Source organism: Suncus etruscus, chromosome 11 (assembly GCF_024139225.1).
Source record: "Suncus etruscus isolate mSunEtr1 chromosome 11, mSunEtr1.pri.cur, whole genome shotgun sequence".
Lineage (NCBI taxonomy): Eukaryota > Metazoa > Chordata > Mammalia > Eulipotyphla > Soricidae > Suncus > Suncus etruscus.
In genome coordinates, this window is record NC_064858.1 from 81,447,767 (window position 1) to 81,460,310 (window position 12,544).

Sequence of the window (12,544 nt, forward strand, 5' to 3'; positions counted from 1 at the left end):
AGAGAAGAAAACATTTAACTGCAGAGACTAGAATATAAAAACCAAATAAACATAATAGCAGGCATTATCTCATCCAAGTTGATAACTGCACATAGAAACCAAAGAAGATTCTCTGAATCCTATTTCCTCGGAAAAATTTCTAAAATGCAGCTGTGTGTTGGGTTGCTAGTCTGGGAAGTAGAACTCTTCCACGTGTTGGATCTTTAGTTTCCACTGTAGTTTCCAGAACTCTCCTACTTCCCTGATGTTCAAGATTCCTGCCCTCTGGCTACTACTTGTTGGCTTTATTCACTTATCCCCTTCCTTTATTTATGATTTAGGTTCCTGGATTTTCCAAGAACTACTGCTTTCCATCTCATGTTCTGCCAACATCTTCTATATTTTTTATTTTTTGGGAGAACTTCCAGTAAGTTTCACCTACCATTAAAATTAGTACCATTTAAAAATGTTTTGTTTACTGTGATTACAAGGTTCTATTTATTTATTTTTTCAACCCTTAGTACCCTGGCTGCTTTAGCTTCTCTACTTCTGTATTTATTATCTCTCCATTATACATAGATTTCATAATCTGCCATTTTATAATCTAATACATTCTATGCAAGAAATGAATATTAACTCCTAGGAATATACCCTAGGAACACAAAAATACAATACAAAATCCCTTTTTTATACCTGTATTCATTACAGCGCTATTTACAATAGCCAGATTCCAGAAACAACCAAGATGCCCTTCAACAGACGAATGGCTAAAGAAACTGTGGTACATATACACAATGGAATATTATCTCAGGAGAGATGAAATAATGAAATTTTCCTATACATGGATGTACATGAAATCTATTATGCTGAGTGAAATAAGCCAGAGGGAGAGAGATAGATGAAGAATAGTCTCACTCCTCTATGGGTTTTAAGAAAAAAAATACATTTTTGCAATAATTCTCGGAGACAAAAGAGAGGAGGGCTGGAAGGTCCAGCTCACTTCATGAAGCTCACCACAAAGAGTGATGAGTGCAGTTATAGAAATAACTACATTGAAAACTATCATAACAAAGTAAATGAATGAGGGAAGTAGAAGGCTTGTCTAGAGTCCAGGCGGGGGTGGTGTGGGAAGGAGGAAGATTCAGGACATCGGTGATGGGAATGTTGCACTAGTGAACGGGGGGTTTCTTTACATGACTGAAACCCAACTACAATCATATTTGTAATCAAGGTGTTTAAATAAATATATTAAAAAATGAATATGTATTGAGTTATTTGCAAAAAGTGAATAATCTTTAGGAACCATATCTTACCATCATTATTCTCTTGGAATAACCTCAAGAAAGACTCTAGCCTTTGAATTAAAATTTTATGACATCTTACATAAATAAAATCTAAGTCTTAAGGAATTATCAGGAGCTGTCAGATTTTGGATAATCTGAGAATGCTTCCTAGAAGAAGCAGCTGAGGAATTGTTGATGAGGGACTTGTCAAAGGGACTTGTGAAAGGAGAGTCAGCATTGTGCAGAAATGCTGATGGGAGCTCTGAAAAATATGAAGATGGCACATACTTGTAAAGAGGCTAAATGATAAAGTGTTCCCATCAGAATGGTGGAAGAGATAGAAGCAAAAGTAGATTTGAGTGAGAATGATCCCACCCCATACTTTGGCTTTAACTAGGTCCTTGTCTACCCATAACTGTTGCAAGTCAGCCCCTGAAAAGGTTGACTGATGGAGGGATGGAGGATGAGGTCTTTTCCCTCCAGCTCGGAGCACGAGTCTGCCACCCTGTCCAGCCAATGGTTCTGAGGTGAAACGGCATGTAAACAGCTCGCAGACAGTCAGGCTTGTGGAAATATTAGCTTTATTCGGTGGACAAGACTGAAGTCCAAAGTCTCAGCCTCAGTGCCAGCCAAGAAAAGCCCCCCCCCTGCCTTCCACAGACCCTTGTTTTTATCCCCCAGAATCAGGTATACCACCCAATGGTGGGATCAGATACCACCCAATGGTGGAAGCATAATCAGGTACCACCCTAGGGTGGGGGCAGAATGCCAGGTCACACCCTAGGGTAGGGCACAATCACCAATCAGGGTAGGGTCAGTAACATAATAATCCCATAAAATGTTTACATATACAACACATAACAAAGCATTGCACTTGAAGGCATACAAACACTCTAGCAGTTCCAGGTGACAGCATAGAATGAGAAAGGAAACCAGTCAAAAAAAGGAAGTGAGAAGAAAGTTTACTGTTAGTAAGATGCAACAGGTCTTTATTCAAAAATGTACCCTGTGACATGTTTTTCTTTTTTAATAAAGTTGTTGATTAGAGTGGCTGGATCAGGCCCTGGCTTTTACCTTTACTCAGCCAACTGACTTCTCTGCTCCACCTCATCTCTCTGCTCTTGTGTATTAGACACATATCAAATGGGGCTGGGAGAGACTTCTGTCTTGGCATGTGCTTTGCATAGGTAGCTTTCCTCAAACTGTGGGCTTTTCATATGCATAAGAGAAACTCCTTGTATAGAATAGTTTCCACAAACCATGCTTTGCTGTCTACTGTGGTAATGTTTACGTCTAGTGCAGGGTTGCTTTCTGCTGGAGTGTGCAGAGCTCTTTGGCTTCTGTTGATTTTGCTGTAGATTGTTATAGCCTACTTTGGGACAGCAGAGGGTGCTATTGAACAGATAAATATTCATCAGTAAAAAGAGTGGTCGAATTTCATGTTCCAGAATTGTTCTTTAGTCATTTAAAGCTGAGTAAATATATTAATTTAGCTTGAGAAATAATTCTAATAATCATATATAAAGTTAATATAATGAGTCTCCACATCCACTCAAATTTAAACATTATATTTAATTAAAAGTTAAGCCAAAAAATATCAATTGATCCTGAATTCTCTTCTCACCCAGAACTAGATGTTATTATGACATATTTATCTAATTATTGTACACTCTAGCTATTTTACTATGTAGGTATTTATTTGTTCATATTATTAAGTATTACTATATATTTAAGATTGTATATATAAGGATGTTTTCATACTTTAAATTTTTTTGTCTTGGAGTCATACCTGGGGCTGCTTACAGAGTTATTCCAGGCTCTGTACTCAGAACTTTCATAGAGGAGTTGAGCAGAAATCAGGATAAGTATTATGTAAAAATAAAATATCTACATTCATTTACAAAAATATATTTACAATATATACTATTGCATTTTAATTATTTTAATCAGTTGTGTGCATGAACACATGTACACAATTTTCTCTGCCTCCCACAAGAGCAGGTTTTTTTGTTTGTTTGTTTTTGACTCATACCCAGCAGCGTTCAGAGGTTACTCCTGGCTCTACACTCAGAAATCTCTCCTGGCAGGCTCAGGAGATCATATGGGATGCCGGAGTTCGAAACATAGGTCCTTCTGCATGCAAGGCAAATGCCTTACCTCCATGCTATCTCTCCGGCCCCAACAAGAGCAGGTTTTTAAACACTTTTTAGTACAGCACTGGATATATCAGAACTACTGCCATTTTTACAACGACTACCTGAGCCTGTAATGAGCACATAATCATATAATGAGCACATAATGAGAACATAATTAGAAAAAATTGTACCGTGGAGGTCTGTACTGACCCTCCGGGGTGTTTCTCTGCAGAGAACACAGAGCACAGGACGAAGCAGGAGGGAGAGGAAAGGACCCCGGGCCTGGCTGGGGTAATGGGCTCTGGATTCCTCCCGCCCCTAACCCAGCCTCGGGGCCATCATGTCCCCCACACCCCCAACTGCCCCATGATCTCACCGTACCTGCCAACTGCCACGGGGCCCACCACACCCATCCCCATGGCTCCCAGGCCTTGTAGGCCTTGTCCAGGGGAGGCAGTCCCCACTCCCACACTGACTTGATGGGGGATGAGGAGAATACTCACCTTACAATAATATATAGCCACAAGGGCATGTCTCCTCCCCCCAAATAAAGAAATTTCATTGCAGGGAGAGGGCCGCTCAGGGGTGGCAGCAAAGCCGCTGGTCGGGTCCAGGGTCACCCTGGCCTATTCTCTCTCTCAGCCCCCAGGATCTTACAAAGGCTCCTGCTTCTGGGCAAAGGCCTGTCAGACCATCTTGGGGTTTTAGAATCACCCCGGAGCCCTGAGAGGACCTGTCATCCAAGCACTCAAGGAATGTGACTTAAGTCCAAAGGCACAATGGTCCTGCACCCTTCACCCTATGCCCACCTGGAGCAGCAGTCACTGCCCTTCAAAAATACCCAAAAGGAGCCAGCTGGATTCCCCAAAGCTCCTCAGGTTCTGTCTGACCTCCCATTGGCTGCTCCTCCCTGGGCCCTGGACTCTCTGAGGGATGGCGTCTGCACTGACATCCTCAGAATTCATGGCCTGGGACTTGAGGACAGGGAGAGGAAGGTCCCCCTGGCTCCTTACCTCTCAATAAGGGGCGTCTCCTCCTCCTTGCCCTCCAAAGCTGAAAAGAAGAGAGTGAGGTGGGGATTCTCGGCACTTCAGAGAAACCTTGGGTGAGGAGCACAGTAAGACAGAGTAAGTTTTCTTCCGGAATCATTGACACAATGAGACAACTGTCTCATTCTCAGTAGGCCCACGCCCATGCTACCAGCTAACTCTGCCGAGGAAACTCTAAGGCCGTTGATCATGGACTGCCTTAGGGAGAACCCTGGTCCCCTCTGCTGAGTGGCTCTCAGAAACTCGTGTCCACTGTCCTGAGAAGCTGCCCAAGGGACCACTGTGTGAGTGGCCCCTTACATGGGTCTGTGACTTGTTATGCAGAGCTGAGACTCCAGTTCTCCAACAGCCCTACATGTGGTACTTCATCTTGGACCCTGCCACAGAACTCAAATAGTCTCTGAACTTGACGTAATAGGCTTCCCTGAACCCCTACTCTTTGCACTCTGCTCTGCTAGAGGATTGATGTTCTATTCTGGCTTCAGACACCCCAGTCTCAGTGTGTCTCTCAATTGTCTCCTTCTGATACACTGTCCTACCGTGAAATCCCCAGGAACTCATCCTGCGTCCTTACCTGGTACCACTCATGACTTTTCTCACCAAAACGAGTCACAGAACATAAAGCACCACCCTCAAAAGTAGTTTCAGGTACAGAGACCTGCCTTGGGCCTCTTCCCTGGGGACTGGGTCAGGGAAACATGGGAGATCAAAAATCTCCATTTTGAAACACAAGTGCACATGCCTCTTGCCTACGGCAAATGAGACTAGAACAAGCAGGTCTGGTTTATATAGACATCGGTAACATCACTAGCCACTGAGGTCACAATAGATCACAGGGATTCCATGCTAAAGGAGGCCACAGAGCATATAAGTTTATGATTTTTAACTTTAATTCCAGTATGATTGCAGTCACATTAATTCATTTTAAGAAGAATTCTTGGGAGAAGCAAGAGGAGGGCCAAGGCAGATATCTGGCTTCCTGTTCCTTGAGCCTGGAGGCCAGCGATTCCCAGGTATGGGGTTAGGGGACACCCCATGCCAGAGACTACTCCCTAGCTTGGGGGGTGCTGGGAGGCTTGGCAGGCCCCCAGCCGTTCCCCTCTTTTTCCCCTTTATTCCAGGCCTTCCCTGGTTGCCGGCTCAGGTGGACTCTATAGTGGTCCTCAGTCTTTCCTCCTTTCTCTCCCTACACTAAGTGGGGGGGAACACATGGGGTGGAGGGCGGGCCTATGCAGCACTGGTGTATGTCGTGACATTGACTGGTATTTTTTTCTCATTGGTCTCCATTTTAATATATACCAGATATATTCAAAATAAAAATGGGAGGATGGACTCTGAGGCTGGGAAGAGGCCAGTATTCTTTTCCTACTTGTTTACTCTCAGTGGCCTCTTGGCCTCTTCCTTCCTTCACCATGTAACTGTGTTTGCTACCATACTAGGTTTCTGATTAGTTCCCACAAACGGTGACAATTGAGTCCACTGTCTTAAGTTAGATTGTTTATTTTCCCCACTTTTTATCCCTTTGTTACTTGTTAGATAAGGAAGTTTGTAGAAGTGTCCCTCATTTAGCGTTTATTTAAGAACCCAGTCAATTGGATTGTTGAACTTGTTCTTGCATCCCCAGAGGCATCAATCTCGCCATGTGATACTGTTCTTCCTTTGCATAGGCACATTAAAATGGGAAATTATATACAAACACGTTCTTATAGAGATGGGAACACACAAATCTTGTAATGCAGTAGGACCTTATACCCTGAACATTGTCATAAAGACCTGGCTCATGTCTTGAAAGATTGGGCATTGTCCATTAACCCCTGAACCAGGGATGCCATCTACAAAACAACCATGGTTGTGTACTACATCACCTGAATGCAATCCTCTACCAGGGAAGATCCTACCACTGCTCTGGCACTGACCTATTCAACAGAGACTTCCCTTTAACACCCAGAGAACTTAACAACAATAACAGCCTGCTTTAAAGACTGAGCTCTCTGCATCACCCTCTGATTGTGAGTGAAACTAAAGGGTGCTCTGCATCATACTGACTCTTATATAGGATATGAACATATTCCAAGATCCTTGGCTACAGAAACCTGATACCAACAACAGTGACTGTGTGAAAAATCAAAGTGTATTGGCACTACAGACAATGACTTGGGTTGGACAACCTAATATGCCTGAAGCCTAGAGTTGGTCTTGTGCCAGAAAACTTCAGGGGTAAGGTCTTCTTGTATTTAGGTCAAGGCTTTTTCTTTCCATGCCCCCTATATTTTGCTGGGCCTATGCAAACAATTTCCACTAACACATTCTTTGCTGTGCTCCTTTGACTCATTCTTAATGAATTATTGTATTATGATCAATTGTGTCAACAATACTACAGCTTTTAATTTAAGGGAGTTGCATAAATTTTTTGGCTTTGGATTGCTTTATGTAAGAAATATTGTAATGTACTACAATCTGGGGGCTTGAGGGACAAAGTAAATGTGCATATATTAAAATTAAAAAAGAATATTAAAAAGACACTAAAAAGGAAGAATTCTTTAGTTAAGTCTACTTGAAATCATTAATTCTAAACTTTTGTTTTGGGGGCATTTCTTAGTTATTAAAATTTTCTTACTTTTAAATAAATAAAAAAACTAACTAACTAAATAATAATAATAATAAACAAAAACTAAATTAAATTGTATTACTTTATTTTATTTTTATTTTTATTTTTAATTTTGTTTTTTGGGTCACACCCAGCAGCACTCAGGGATTACTCCTGGCTCCACACTCAAAAATCACTCCTGGCAGGCTTGGAGGACCATATGGGATGCTGTGATTTGAACCAATGACCTTCTGCTTTAAAGGTAAACTCCTTATCTCCATGCTATCTCTCTGCCCCTACTTCATTTAAATACCATGATTACAAGTCTGTTTATGGTATAGTCGGTTTTTTTTAAATTTACAATGTTCTTTTTTTTTTTTTTTTTTTTTTTTTTTGGTTTTTGGGTCACACCCAGCGGTGCTCAGGGGTTACTCCTGGCTGTCTGCTCAGAAATAGCTCCTGGCAGGCACGGGGGACCATATGGGACACCGGGATTCGAACCAACCACCTTTGGTCCTGGATCAGCAGCTTGCAAGGCAAATGCCGCTGTGCTATCTCTCCGGACCCTACAATGTTCTTGATTGATTTTCATTTATACAATTTACAACACCTTTCACCAGTGCACAATTCCCACCACCGGTGTCACGTTTCCCTCTTGCCTTCCCTCTGCCTAACCCCTGCCTTCTTCTATTTCTATTCCTTCTCTCTGGCAAAATTCTGACAAATAGGATCCAATGCCTCATCAAGAAGGTCATACACCACAGCCAAGTAGATTTTATTCCAGGAATGCAAGGGTGGTTTAACATACATAAATCAATCAACATAATACACCATATCAATAGAAAGAAAAAGAAAATCATATGATCACATCAATAGATGCAGAGGAAGCATTCAGTAAGGTCCAACACCCATTCTTGATAAGAAAAAAACTTCATCAAGATGGGAATGAAAAAAAAAACTTTTCTTTATTCTATTGCCCCCTTTCTACTTTTTATTTGCAAATTTTGTTTGACTTTTTAAAAATAGGAAAAAGTATCACCCACCTTTATCATGGTAAAATTAAGATTTAAAAATTGTATATATTCATGGCCAGAATAATAGTACGCCAGCTAAGGTGCTTACTTTTCATTCACCCCAGCACCCATTTGGTCTTCCAAGCCCAACGAGAGTGAATCCTTAGTGCAGAGACAGAAATAAACTTTGAACATTGCTGAGTGTGCCCCTCCAAAAACTATAACAAGATCATATATATATAATTTTTGAGTTGGACCAAATTTATTTCTTTTTTTAATATATTTTATTTTATTTAAACACCTTGATTACATATATGATTGTGTTTGGGTTTCAGTCATGTAAAGAACAACACCCATCACCAGTGCAACATTCCCATCACCAATGTCCCAACTCTCCCTCCTCCCCACCCAACCCCCGCCTGTACTCTAGACAGGCTTTCCATTTCCCTCATACATTCTCTTTATTAGGACAGTTCAGAATGTAGTTATTTCTCTAACTAAACTCATCACTCTTTGTGGTGAGCTTCCTGAGGTGAGCTGGAACTTCCAGCTCTTTTCTCTTTTGTGTCTGAAAATTATTATTGCAAGAATGTCTTTCATCTTTCTTAAAACTCATAGATGACTGAGACCACTCTGTGTTTTTTTCTCTCTCTCTGACTTATTTCACTCAGCATAATAGATTCCATGTACATTCATATATAGGAAAATTTCCTGACTTCATCTCTCCTGACAGCAGCATAATATTCCATTGTGTATATGTACCACAGTTTCTTAGCCATTCTTCTGTTGAAGGGCATCTTGGTTGTTTCCAGAGTCTTGATATGGTAAATAGTACTGCGATAAATATAGGTATAAGGAAGGGATTTTTGTATTGTATATTTGTGTTCCTAGGCTATATTCCTAGGAGTGGTATAGCTGGATCATATAGGAGCTTGATTTCCAGTTTTTGGAGGAATCTCCATATCGCTTTCCATAAAGATTGAACTAAGCAGCATTCCCACCAGCAGTGTATAAGAGTTCCTTTCTCTCCACATCCCGCCAACACTGCTTGTTCTCATTCTTTGTGATGTGTGCCAATCTCTGGGGTGTGAGGTGGTACCTCATAGTTGTTTTGATTTGCATCTCCCTGATGATTAGTGATGTGGAGCATTTTTTCATATGTCTTTTGGCCATTTGCATTTCTTCTTTGTCAAATTGTCTGTCCATTTCTTCTCCCCATTTTTTGATGGGATTAGATGTTTTTTTCTTGTAAAGTTCTGTCAGTGCCCTGTATATTTTGTAGATTAGCCCCTTATCTGATGGGTACTGGGTGAATAGTTTCTTCCACTCAGTGGCTCTTGTATCCTGGGCGCTATTTCCTTTGAGGTGCAGAAGCTTCTCAGCTTAATATATTTCCATCTGTAAATCTCTGCTTTCACTTGTCGGAGAGTGCAGTTTCCTCCTTGAAGATGCCTGTAGTCTCAATGTCCTGGAATGTTTTGCCTATGTATTGTTCTATATATCTTATGGTTTCGGGTCTGATATCGAGGTCTTTAATCCATTTGGATTTAACCTTTGTACATGATGTTAGCCGGGGGTATAAGTTCAACTTTTTGCAAGTGGCTAGCCAGTTGTGTCAACACCACTTGTTGCTAGAGTCTTTAGGGTTTTCTAAGTAGAGTATCATGTCGTCTGCAAACAATGAGAGCTTGACTTCTTCCTTTCCTATCTGGATTTCCTTGATATCTTTTTCTTGACTGATCGCTATAGCAAGAACTTCCAGTACTATGTTGAAGAGGAGTTGATGAGAGCGGACAGCCTTGTCTTGTACCAAAATTTAGAGGAAAGGCTTTTAGTTTTTCTCCATTGAGGATAATATTTGCCATTCGCTTGTGGTAGATGGCTTCAACTATATTGAGAAAGGTTCCTTCCGTTCCCATCTTGCTGAGAGTTTTGATCAAGAATGGGTGTTGGATCTTATCAAATGCTTTCTCTGCATCTACTGATATGATCATGTGATTTTTATTTTTCTTGTTGTTGATGTTGTGTATTATGTTGACAGATTTACGGATGTTACCATTCTTGCATTCCTGGGATGAAACCTACTTGGTCGTAGTGTATGATCTTCTTGATGATGCATTGGATCCTATTTGCCAGGATTTTGTAGAAGATCTTTGCATCTGCATTCATCAGGGATATTGGTCTGTAATTTTCTTTTTTGGCAGCATCTCTGTCTGGATTTGGTATCAAGGTGGTGTTGGCTTCATAAAAGCTGTCTGGGAGTGTTCCTGTTTTTTCAATTTTATGAAAGAGCTAGGCTAGGATTGGCTCCTCTTGAAAGATTTGAAAGAATTCATTAGGAAATCCATCTGGACCTGGGCTTTTCCTTTTGGGCAGATGTTTGATTACAGTTTCAATTTCCTCAGTAGTAATGGGGGTGTTTAGATATGCTACATCCTCCTTGGAATGTTATAAGTGTCCAAGAATTTTTCCATTTCGTCTAGGTTCTCATGTTTAGTAGCATAAAGTTTCTCAAAGTAGTCTCTGATTACCCTTTGGATCTCTGCAATATCTGTCGAGATCTCCCCCTTTTCATTTCTAATACGGGTTATCAGGTTTCTCTCTATCTTTCTTTGTAAGTTTTGCCAATGGTCTATCAATCTTGTTTATTTTTTCAAAGAACCAACATCTGCTTTTGTTGATCCTTTGAATTGTTTTTTGGTTTTCCATTTCATCGATTTCTGCTTTCAGCTTTGTTATTTCCTTCTGTCTCCCTATTTTTGGTTCCTATTATTGGTCATTTTTTTACTTTATGAGCTGCGTCATTAAGTTATCCAAGTATGCCCCTTCTTCTTTCTTGATGTGTGCTTGTAGAGTTATAAATTTTCCTCTCAGGACCGCTTTTGCTGTGTCCCATAGATTCTAGCAATTTGTGTCTTCATTGTCATTTGTTTCCAGGAAAGTTTTAATTTCCTCTTTGATTTCATCTCGGACCTACTAGTTGTTCAGTAACAGGGTGTTTAATTTCCAATTGTTAAAGTTTTTGTTTTGTGTGCCTTTGTATATCACATCTAATTTCAGAGCCTTGTGGTCAGCAAAGTTAGCCTGCAAGATTTCTATCCTCTTGATTTTATGGAGGTATTTTTTATGTTTCAGCATGTAGTCTATCCTGGAGAATGACCCATGTACATTGGAGAAGAATGTGTATTCAGGTTTTTTGGGATGGAGTGTCCTATATATATATCTACTAGTCCTCTTTCTTCCATTACTCTTTTCAGGGCTAGTATGTTTTTGTTGGGTTTCAGTCTGGTTGACCTATCAAGTGTTGATAGGGCCATGTTGAGGTCTCCCACAACTATTGTGTTTATTGATGTCTTCTTTCAGAGTTGTCAGTAACTACATTAGATAATTTGTTGGTCTCTCATTGGGTGCATATATGTTTAATAGTCTGATTTCTTCCTGTTGCACATATTCCTTGATTAGTACATAGTGTCCATCTTTGTCCCTTACCACTTTTCTGAGTATAAAGTTGGTGTCATCCAATATTAATATGGCTACCCAGCTTTTCTAAGGGTGTTGTTTGCTTGGATGATTTTCTTCCAGCCTTTGATTTTGAGTCTATGTTTGTTTTGACTATTCAGGTGTGTTTCTTGAAGGCAGCAGAAGGTTGGATTCATCTTTTTGACCCATTTTGCCACTCTGTGTCTTTTAATTGGTAAATTTAGTCCATTGACCTTGAGGCAGATGATTGTCATAGGATTTAATGTCATCTTTGTAGAGAAGTTTGCTGTGTTTGTTGATCTCTCTTGTCTTAAAGTAGACCTGTCTTTCCTTTAAGGCTGGTTTTTCATCTGTGAAGTTTCTGAGCTGCTGTTTATCCATGAAGCTATGTATCCTTCCTTCAAACCTGAATGTGAGTTGGGCTGGGTGCATTATTCTCAGTGAGGCATTCATTTCATTCAGTCTGGTCAGAGTATCCCACCATTGTCTTCTGGCCTTGAGAGTTTCTTGCGACATGTCTGCTGTAAGTCTTAGGGATGCTCCTTTGAATGTAATTTCCCTTTTTTATCTTGCTGCTTTTAGTATTCTATCTCTATCTGTGGGATTTGTCATTGTAACGAGGATGTATCTTGGGGTGTTTTTCTTTGGGTCTCTTTTAGCTGGTACTCTTTGGGCATGCAGGATTTGATTGGATGTTATCTTTAACTCTGGGAGTATCTATTTGATGATGTCTTTGACAGTTGATTTTTCCTGGAGATCTCCTAACTGGGCCTCTGGGACTCCGATGATTCTTATGTTCTTTCTGTTGAGTTTATCAAAGACTTCTATTTTCATCTGTTCACATTCCTTGAGTAATTTTTCCATTGCCTGATTGTTTGTCCTAAGGTTCTTTTCCAGTTTCTTCTGCTGTGTTGAGTTTTTCTGCATCTCATCTTCCCATACTTCAATTCTGTCCTCAGCTGTTTTTACCCTGCTGTCAAGGACATCCACTTAGGTTTTCAGTTGAGCTACCGTGTTT